The sequence below is a fragment of the Canis lupus genome, chromosome 2 (assembly GCF_011100685.1).
Source record: "Canis lupus familiaris isolate Mischka breed German Shepherd chromosome 2, alternate assembly UU_Cfam_GSD_1.0, whole genome shotgun sequence".
In the NCBI taxonomy this organism is placed as follows: Eukaryota; Metazoa; Chordata; class Mammalia; order Carnivora; family Canidae; genus Canis; species Canis lupus.
Genome location: NC_049223.1, coordinates 78,123,257 through 78,132,317, shown reverse-complemented (window position 1 = coordinate 78,132,317; position 9,061 = coordinate 78,123,257). Strand labels below are relative to the sequence as shown.

Genomic DNA, 9,061 nt, shown 5'->3' with positions numbered 1-9,061 from the left:
GCAAAAGTCCCTGTCCGTATGCAGGTTACATTCTAATGTGGGGATACAGAAAAAGAACAATGAACGTAATAAACAATACAGTGTGGTTGAAGGGGATACAGGTGATGGAAAACAGAAAAACAGAGCAGGGAAAGGGAGATCTGGAGACCACGGGGTGGGGGGGAGTGTGGTAGAGGATGGGACATCACATGGTGGTCCAGGCTGACCTAATTGACAAAGTAGCATCTGGGCAGAGAATTTGAAGGAGGTGAGAGAAAGAGGGTAGGAGAGGTGTGGGGGAAGCCCATTCCTGGCAGTGGGGATGCAGAGGTCCTAAGGAGTGAGTACATCCAGTCTCGTAGGGGAAGGGTCCCAGGCAGGGTAGCTGGAGTGAGGGAGGGCAGAGCCTTCAGACATGGCACGGGGAATAGATCACCGGGATCTTCCAGGCACTGTCACTGGGTGAAATGGGGAGCCACTGCAGGGTGCTGAGCAGAGGAGTCAGTACCTAACTTGTATGTCCAAATTAGCGATCTGGATGCTGCGGTGAGAACAGGCAGAGGTAGCAGATGGAATCCCAAGAAGAAGTTATGACTTTTGTCATCCAAGCAAGAGATGAAGATCCCAGTGGTACCCACAGATGTCATGAGAAGCTGGGTCAGCTCCTGGGCATATCATCTCTTTACTTTTTAAAAAAAGTAGTACTTACTTTTTGGGCACCTGGATGGCTCAGTCGGTTAAGAAGCATCCAACTCTTGGTTTGGCTCAGGTTGTGATCTCAGGGTCATGAGGCCGATCCCCACATCAGGCTCCGCACTCAACTCAGAGTCTTGAGATTCTCTCTCTCTCCCTTTCCCTCTGCCCCTCCCATTCGTTCCCTGTCTCTCTCTTTCTCAAATAAATCTTTAAAAAAGTAGTACTGAGTTTTATTGTAAAAACAGTATTAAAGTAAATGCTAACCCATAATATGCATCATCATCATCATCAATCAATCAACAGGCAGGAGAGGCTCACTCTTAGAGGATCCATTGCACTTTGTCTCTAAGACAAAACACACACCTTTTTTTTTTTTTTGATGGAAAACTTAGAAAATATAGAGAAGATGGAAGAGGAAACTAAAAATCAGGGATCCCTGGGTGGCGCAGCGGTTTGGCGCCTGCCTTTGGCCTAGGGCACAATCCTGGAGACCCAGGATTGAATCCCACATCGGGCTCCCGGTGCATGGAGCCTGCTTCTCCCTCTGCCTGCGTCTCTGCCTCTCTCTCTCTCTCTCTCTCTCTGTGACTATCATAAATAAATAAAAATTTTAAAAAAACAATCTTAAAAAAAATAAAAATAAAAATCACCCATAATCCTTTCAGTCAGAGATCATGGTTATTAATATTTTGACATATGTTGTTTCTTTCTTAAAGATTAAATTCATTTTGCACTTTACTCACTTGCCAGTAGGCATGCATGCATTTAACATTTGCAATCCTAACAAACACTGCGATTTTAGATTCTTTTTCCAAATTTCTCCAGTCTTCATAATTATTTAAAGGTTGACTAATATTTCAACATGTTGATGTACTATAATTTCTTAAGCTATTTCCCTTTTATGGAACATTTCTATGTTTCCAGGTTTTGCTATAGAAGTCTATGCTTGGGGGCACCTGCGTGGCTCAGTCAGTTACACATCTATCTTTGGCTCAGGTCATGATCCCGGGGTCCTGGGATGGAGCCCCACATTAGGCTCCCTGCTCAACGGGGAGTCTGCTTCTCCCTCACCCTCTGCCTCTGCCTCTGCCCCTGCTCCTGCTCCCTCTCTCCCTCACTCTCAAATAAAATCTTAAAAAAAAAGTCAATGCTTGAAGCTACATCTATGTAGCTTTTTGTATCTTTTGAATGATTTCTTTAGGACAATTCCCAGACATAGGACTGGTATGTCAAATTATCTAAAAAAAACACCTTGTGGATTTTGCTCTGCTTTTCGAAGGATTATATAGAAAGGACCTCAAGTTTATTACATTACCAACAACTTGGAGACTACTGCTTTGGATATAATATTCCTTTTGTTGGCTAAAAATAATTTTGCACATCTTTGCTATTGAATATTAATATTAAAATATTAAAAATCTTACATGTCTTTCAACATATTTTTAACGTCAAAATAAAAAACACAGTGCAGTGACTTTGCTTTCATAACCCGGGGCACTTTATTTTAGTTAAAGCTAAGGCAAGCAGGGACTGATGGTGGGCTCAGAAATAAATTTCTTTGTCCTCAATATATTAATTGATCTACGCATTCTATCTGATACAAGTATTACACTTTTCAAAATACATGTAGTCTTGAACTGAACTCTACGTATGTTGGATTTTTCGGAATCAAATATTAGTTAAATACATTATCTTTTCACTGAGCCAACAAACTAATCAGGTACATGCCCTGGACTTAGGGCATAAAGATCAATCAGACAGGTATTTGCTCTCAAGAGTTTCCAATTTAGTGGGAAGAATCATGCAAAAAAACAAAAACAAAACATATGTGGTAATACTATACTAGTCTTTTTGTTCATTTGGCAATAGTTTGAAACCAACAAAATACAATAGTGGTGCAAAATAGTCTTACTGACTCACAACAAATGGTCTCAGAAGAATATCTGAACACTCAACTTCACTGGTCAAAGCCATGAGCATTCAGTCTGAGGACCTGGGCTACCAAGCCACTGTCTCCTGATGCCTTTGAATTTGGGTTTTAAAAGAGGGCGAGAGTCGTGGGACAAGCAGACTGAGGCAATGACCAGGCTGGGAGCGCAGGGAATCTGTGCACCCTACAGAGAGCATTTGACTCCACTACCATTTACACTGGAGAGGGGCCACTGAGGCGACACCCCTGGGACTTACTGGAATGCTCTTAGTCTGGGTCCTGGATGTTCAGGTTGTGCTACGCTGTTCAAATAATTCCCCACAGTCAACCCCAGAAACCATCCTTTCATTTTCAGATGGAAGAGTGTGTCCGATAGAGCAGGAGAGGGTGCAGCTGGCAGACAAGCGCTGGGGAAAATGCAGACAGTCACCAACAAACCTCTGACTCAGCATGGCTCGAAATGCCCCTAAATGGCTTTTGAACTCTAAGACTGTGTTCGATGGGCAAAAATTGAATAATAGGTTTTAAAGATGGGCCAGGTGGGAAAGTTTTTTTTTAAAAATCTGCTCCAGATCTTCTGAATTAAGGTCTCTGGGGTTGGAGGCTAGGAACCATGAGTTTAGGAACCATCTCCCTCACCCAGAGAACGCTAAGTGTCAGCCAGGTTCAGAACTGCTGAGCAAAGCTAGGTCATGTCAAGGTCCCTACGAACACTTACCATCTCTGAGTCTATTCATCTCAGTCTCAACAAGCCAGACCAGTGACTGGCCTCTGAAACTGCCTCTCGGGGCAGGCTTGCTCTCAAATTACCCTTGGGGCTTCCTTCTCAGGGGATTGACCCCCCTCCATTAGTCAGGAGCTGCCCCAGCTTCTGAGGGAAGCCATCCCTCCCTGCCCTGAGCTGCCCCGGCTCATTCTCCCCCTTTCAGGTTCTCACAGAAGAAATAATCCTATGTGCAGTCCAGAGAGCATGGGACTGGCATCAAAAATCTTCCCACCAACCGATGCAAACAACTGTTTCCCAAGGGGCTGTTGCAAAGAATCAGATGACATTCTGTTTATTGAGAAAGTCTGACATCTGTAAAAACATGCACAAATGCTTGTCTTTATTCCAGTAACCACCCATCTAATACCATTGCTCTTCCTCTCTTCGTTTGTTACACAGACATTTACTGCACAGCTGCTTTGGGCCAGGTTCTGGGGACGCGCAAGAGAAGGTGTGCTCACTGGCCTCCTGGAAGCAACTGTCTAGCGTGGGGAGGCAGGTCATACACAGAAAACTATAACCTCATGGGATTAGTGCAATGGTCTAAACAGTGCCTGGAGCTCAGCAGGTGCTCAGTAAGTGCTTGTGGAATTAGTGAATACGTCAAAAGATGGTAGGGAATCACAGATAGAGGATGGGGGAAGGTTCCTGAAAGTAAATGTGGGAGCAGAGGCTCAGAGGGAGGGATGAGTAGGAGAGAACCAACCAATAGAGGAGCAATCAATCTCCTAGAACCAGCACACAGCTGGCCTCTCTTTCCAGGCCCAGAAGCCCTTTGACCACAGCCTGCAACTCATTCGTCCTCATGGTTCTCTGGGTGCCCAGCAATGGGCCTCGTGCAAGGTAGGTGCCAACCTCCCCCGGATGAAACCGTTAAAGATCCTGGTTATGAAACAAAACACCTGCATCCAAGGTGTAAAGCTAACTTGGGTCATTTGGATCAGCCATGCCCTGCAGCCAGTTCACAGCGACGTGTCCCCTAACGATGCTGTCCCCAGGGAACTTGGAAGAATTTCCAGTGTCCTCACAAGTGCTCTGTGTAGAGATGGCCAACGCAAATCAGTTCAGCCCTTCTGCTTGGTCCTCAGCCACGTGATCAGCACACGTCTCTCCTCGCCTTAATCAAGATAATATATTCTTAGCAGGGAGGGATGTGGAGACAGGTAGGTTCCTGTTCTCTAAATATTTTACATTTTCACAAGCACAGAAGCCCGGTCTGCAGCTGAGACCACCACCTTACAAATCGTCAAATACTCTAATGGCCTTTGTTTGGGCCTCTTTCAGGGACTCCGTTTCTGAATGAAAATACTGTGACCTGGGCTCAGGGAATCGACCGGAGGCAGAGCATAACCCTGATGACATTGGGGATGCCCCCGTCCTGTGACCTCTGTCCTTGAATTTATCCAAGAAGAGAAATGGGCCCTGGGGAGCGTGGTGGTTTACACATTCCTTATCTGAAGACAGAGGCTGGGCAATCTCTCAGGACCGTTTTAATTCTATGACCCCACAGCACACCAGGGCTTGGGTCTTGATTACTTGTGACTGGAGATTTTGCTAGAAGCAAGCACTGCTGCCAGGCTGAAAGTGCGATCAGGCTCCTTTCTGCAAACTGCTCAAATCTGAGGTTGGAGTTCAGTGGAGTTCAATAATGGCTGTTGAACACGGCCAGCGACCCAGCCTGAATAGGACTGTGTTCCTGCACCATCTGTACCTGAGGCCAGGTGAGCAAGTGAGGCACACAGACAGCCTGACCAAGCTCCAGAACCTCCTGGGTACAGGTCGTCCCCTATTTCATGCCTAGGCCGGCGCTACGACAGGAGAGGGAGCTGTATGGGTGTGTGTGTACAGCTGCTGTACAAGACAGGTGACACTTTCTAAGCCTGAAGGAGATCACAGAATTGGGAAATATTTAGTTTAAAATCCATACAGAAGGATCCATGCAGAATAATCTGCCCACTGCCCCAGCTTGTTCCCCCCACCTCTCCCCAACCCAGTACTGTTCAATCTCTACCTTATTCACCTGCCTTGACCCTTCTTCATTTTTTAGGACTACCTGAATTTTTCATATTTATTTATTAGCTCTTTTCCCAATCAACCCCAGGACAAGGTCTGGGACCTTGCTTGTTGTACCCCGGGCACCCCCTGCCTGGCTGCTAAACATGTATTGAATACATGAATGGACGTCCCACACCCAAGGGCACAGCTCTGGCCCACTGGATTTGGGCCTCTTGAAGATGGCAACAGGAAGGTACAAGAGGAAGTGGCATCCCCAGCTTCCAGGGAGGATCTTCTGTCCCCTGGCTTCGGAGCTGCTGCCTCTACCTCAACTAGAGGAGCCACTACAGTTGCTCAAGCTGTCGGGGCAACCTGAGCTCTGCGCGTCGGGTGGTGGGTGTCGAAGCACTTGCCCTCGGGGCAAGGACGCCCGGGCTCAAACCTAGGCCTCCCACCTGCCAGCCAGGTCACCTGGCCCCTCTGGGCCTCAGTGTCCCAGTGTTTTTAGTAGTTAGTGTACCAAGCTCCCAAGGTTGTGAGAACTGAACAGGTTGACACATGAAGCACCAGAACTGAATGCGGCACCTGGTGACCCCTCTGATGCCCCCTCTGGGTCCCTCCCTGCAGGCCCTCTTGTCACTCCACAGCACCACCTGCCATGCTGCTTGGAAGAGGGGGGCAGTCCGTCACAGGCCCAGCTGCCCCCGGGGACTAAATCAGGTGGACACTTGGGCACTGACCAGATGTGTGCAGCAAAGGCCCGGCCACCCCTCTAGCCTGACCCCTCTCTGTGTCACGGCCGAGAACTTTCTCCCCTGGCTGCTGCCGAGCACGGGGTGAACTGCCAGCTGAAGTGGGGAAGGGACGGAGGATGGGACCGTGTTTCCTGTCTACTAAGAACTCCACAGGTAGACCCTCCTCCCATCTTCAGGACGCTCTTCTGAGGCAGACATCATCCGGGCCTGTGTACAGACCAAGCAGGTGGGGCTTCAGAAAGGAAGAGGGACCTTGCCAGCACGTGGGTGTCGCCGATGCTCAGTGACCACCAGGACGGAGGTGGCAGGGGGGTGGGGTGGGACCCCGGAGGGAGGGCACCAGGCTCCAGGCTGTGTAGGAAGAAACACCGTTGCCCCCGCCCCCAGCTGGGAACACCTGCCGGAGTTCAGAGAACATTTCCATTCCCTTCTGGGTGTCTCTCCTTTTTGTAATCACAACAATGATTAGTGGCGTTTAATATCTCATCAATTCCATCATTTCCACATCTAGGATGATTTCTGGTGCTGAGGTTCACGATGTCTCCCAAGGAGGCCGAAACTGAGAGCACCAGATCTGGAAGGATGTTTTCCGGGACGTCTGGGTGGCTCAGTGGTTGAGCGTCTGCCTCCTGGGGTCCCGGGCTCGAGTCCAGGCTCCCTGCATGAAGGTTGTTTCTCCCTCTGCCTGTGTCTCTGCATCTCTCTGTGTGTCTCTCATGAATATATTAGGAGAAAAAAAAAAGAACGTCTTGCACGGCCAGGCTCCACACCATTCGGCAGCACCCAAGCCCTGCGCAGAAGTGTGGGTGGTGGGAAGCACTGGTGCCACCTCTTGAGCGATAAGAAACATATTTGCCTTCACCAGGCAGGGGGTCCTGCTCCCAGAGGAGTGTGGGACCTCTGCTCAAGGAAGTCAGCAAAGGCCACACGGAGGGGCCCATCCTGTAGCTGAGTCTTGCGGGACCAAACAGGAGTTTGCCAAGGAGGAGAAGCAGGTAGGGAACAGCCTCCAGGCAGTGGGAAGAGCATGTGCTGAAGTTTGGAGTCAAGGAAGGGCCTGCCCTGCCAGGAATGAGGAGAGTCCTCCTGGGACAGTGGAGCGATTATAAAGGGCCCTGCGTGCCTCTCTAAGGAGGGTGGACTGGACTCCCCCCCCACCCCCCAGGCAAAGGAGAGCCAGCCGGCCCTTTAAAACAGGAGTGTATCATGTCCCAGATCAGCAGCTGGTTCTAGACGGGCCTCTTGGTGGCTGGAGGAAGGGCAAGCGGAGGGTAAGACAGACTGGAAACAGGAGCGTGAGTTTGGAAGGCCTGAGCTTAGGCCATGGCAGCATGAGCATGGCCTCACTCCAAGCCACTAGGCAGTTGCTAAGGTTCCCTATAAAGGGCAGCGGAGCTTTTGCATTTACAGTCCTGCTGGTGGACCAGCATCGCTGTCTCAGGGCAACGCGGATGGCCAGCGTGCACGGGGGAGGTCCAGGGCTGCGGTGGAAGCAGACCCCGGCCAGCGGCGCCCCTGCAGCCCGGGCTGCTCCACCACTATCGCTCGGGTCCAATCGGCCTGTAAAGATGAGCCTAAGTGCAGCCGAGATCTTCAGCAGCCGCGGGCAGCAATCCCCCGTGACCTCTGCTTGTTTCCCCCTTCCCAGGAAGGGACACGTCTCCCCAGCTGCCAATATTATGAATAACGCGGGCAATGAGTCCCGTAAACCGTCAAGGCCAGACACTAAAATACCAGCTTTCTGGGGATTCTCTCCTTTAACCTCATGACAATCTTAGGGGCAGGCTCTAGAAGGGTAAGCAAAAGCCAGAATAGCAGAAGTGGCCCTGCAGAGAGAGGCAGAAGCAGTGAAGAATCATCTGAACCCTGAAATCCCCAACCAGCTGCTCTGTTTTGATAACAGAGTACATCATGTAGAGAAATCTCTTCCTCCCCAACCTCTCTCATCCCAACCACAAATCAGCATGGCTTTTTTTTTTTTTTTTTGAAGGCCTCTAGTAAACACTCTTTGTCTATCAAAACATCTGCTGCATATTTATCAGCCTGAAAAATAAAAGCTCTTCATTAATTGATGGAGTGGCCTTTCTTTGGGGACTTTCATTTCTACCCAACCTGAGAGGTGACTCTAACACTGAACTAGGTGATCTGTGGCTTTCATGGTGCGCTCATTAGTTAAGCTCCCCAATTCATGGCTTTCCAAAGACATTAGGCTCTACAGGTGCACAATGAATTCCTCGCCCCCTAACATTTGCCCATCTCTAATGAGGCCCCAGAGAACGGCTTGGAAGCAAACTGGTTCATGCCAAGCATTTACCGCACGGAACGATCTTGGGGGTGGGGGTTGGGGGGGCAGGCGGCAGGTGTGAGCTACAGCTAGTATGACTGGTTGGAGATGAGTCCCTGTGGGATTCTACTGTTATTAACTTGGGAAGACGACTCGGCTGGCAAAGTTAACTAGGAACAGAAGGATTCGAAACAACTGCTTTTGCAAACTTTATCGTGTACCATTTTAAGAAATGTTGCATGACTCGCTGCTAGCAGGTGTCTTCAGGGGTGGAGGGTTGTGTTGCCAAGTTGGGGAAGGAGAACATTTCTTTGCTCCTCTATGAACAAAGTTGCAGAAAGTCCAACCATCTCTAGGGCTGTATGCCAGAGAGCTGCCCCATGTAGGGCCTGAGAAAGAGAGGATCTTGGGGTTTGGTCAACGTTTGCACTTGATCTCTAGATCAAAGATGACACGTGAGGAAAACAGTCTCAGGGCAAAGCTACACCAGAGTGGGGACCACAGAGGAGAGCCTCTGGGGCCCTTGATATATGGCAACTGTGGCTTCCCTGGGAAGCCATGGATATTTAGGAGGTACTGTTTCCTCTCTGGTCTTGAAGCAGAGTCAGGGACTGCTGAGAAAAACACCCATCAGAGTTCTGGGGCTCTGGCCTCTG

The 9,061-nt window shown here is 49.3% G+C and overlaps 1 long non-coding RNA gene across 1 annotated transcript; it reads left to right on the top strand.

Moving 5' to 3' along the window:
- The first annotated feature begins 3,745 nt into the window (after nucleotides 1–3,745).
- On the top strand, nucleotides 3,746–8,125 carry LOC119870056. Its single transcript, XR_005355101.1, has 3 exons — nucleotides 3,746–3,946; nucleotides 4,134–4,214; nucleotides 4,370–8,125. It is a non-coding gene; the product is annotated as an uncharacterized LOC119870056 (long non-coding RNA).
- Nucleotides 8,126–9,061: the final 936 nt, after the last annotated feature.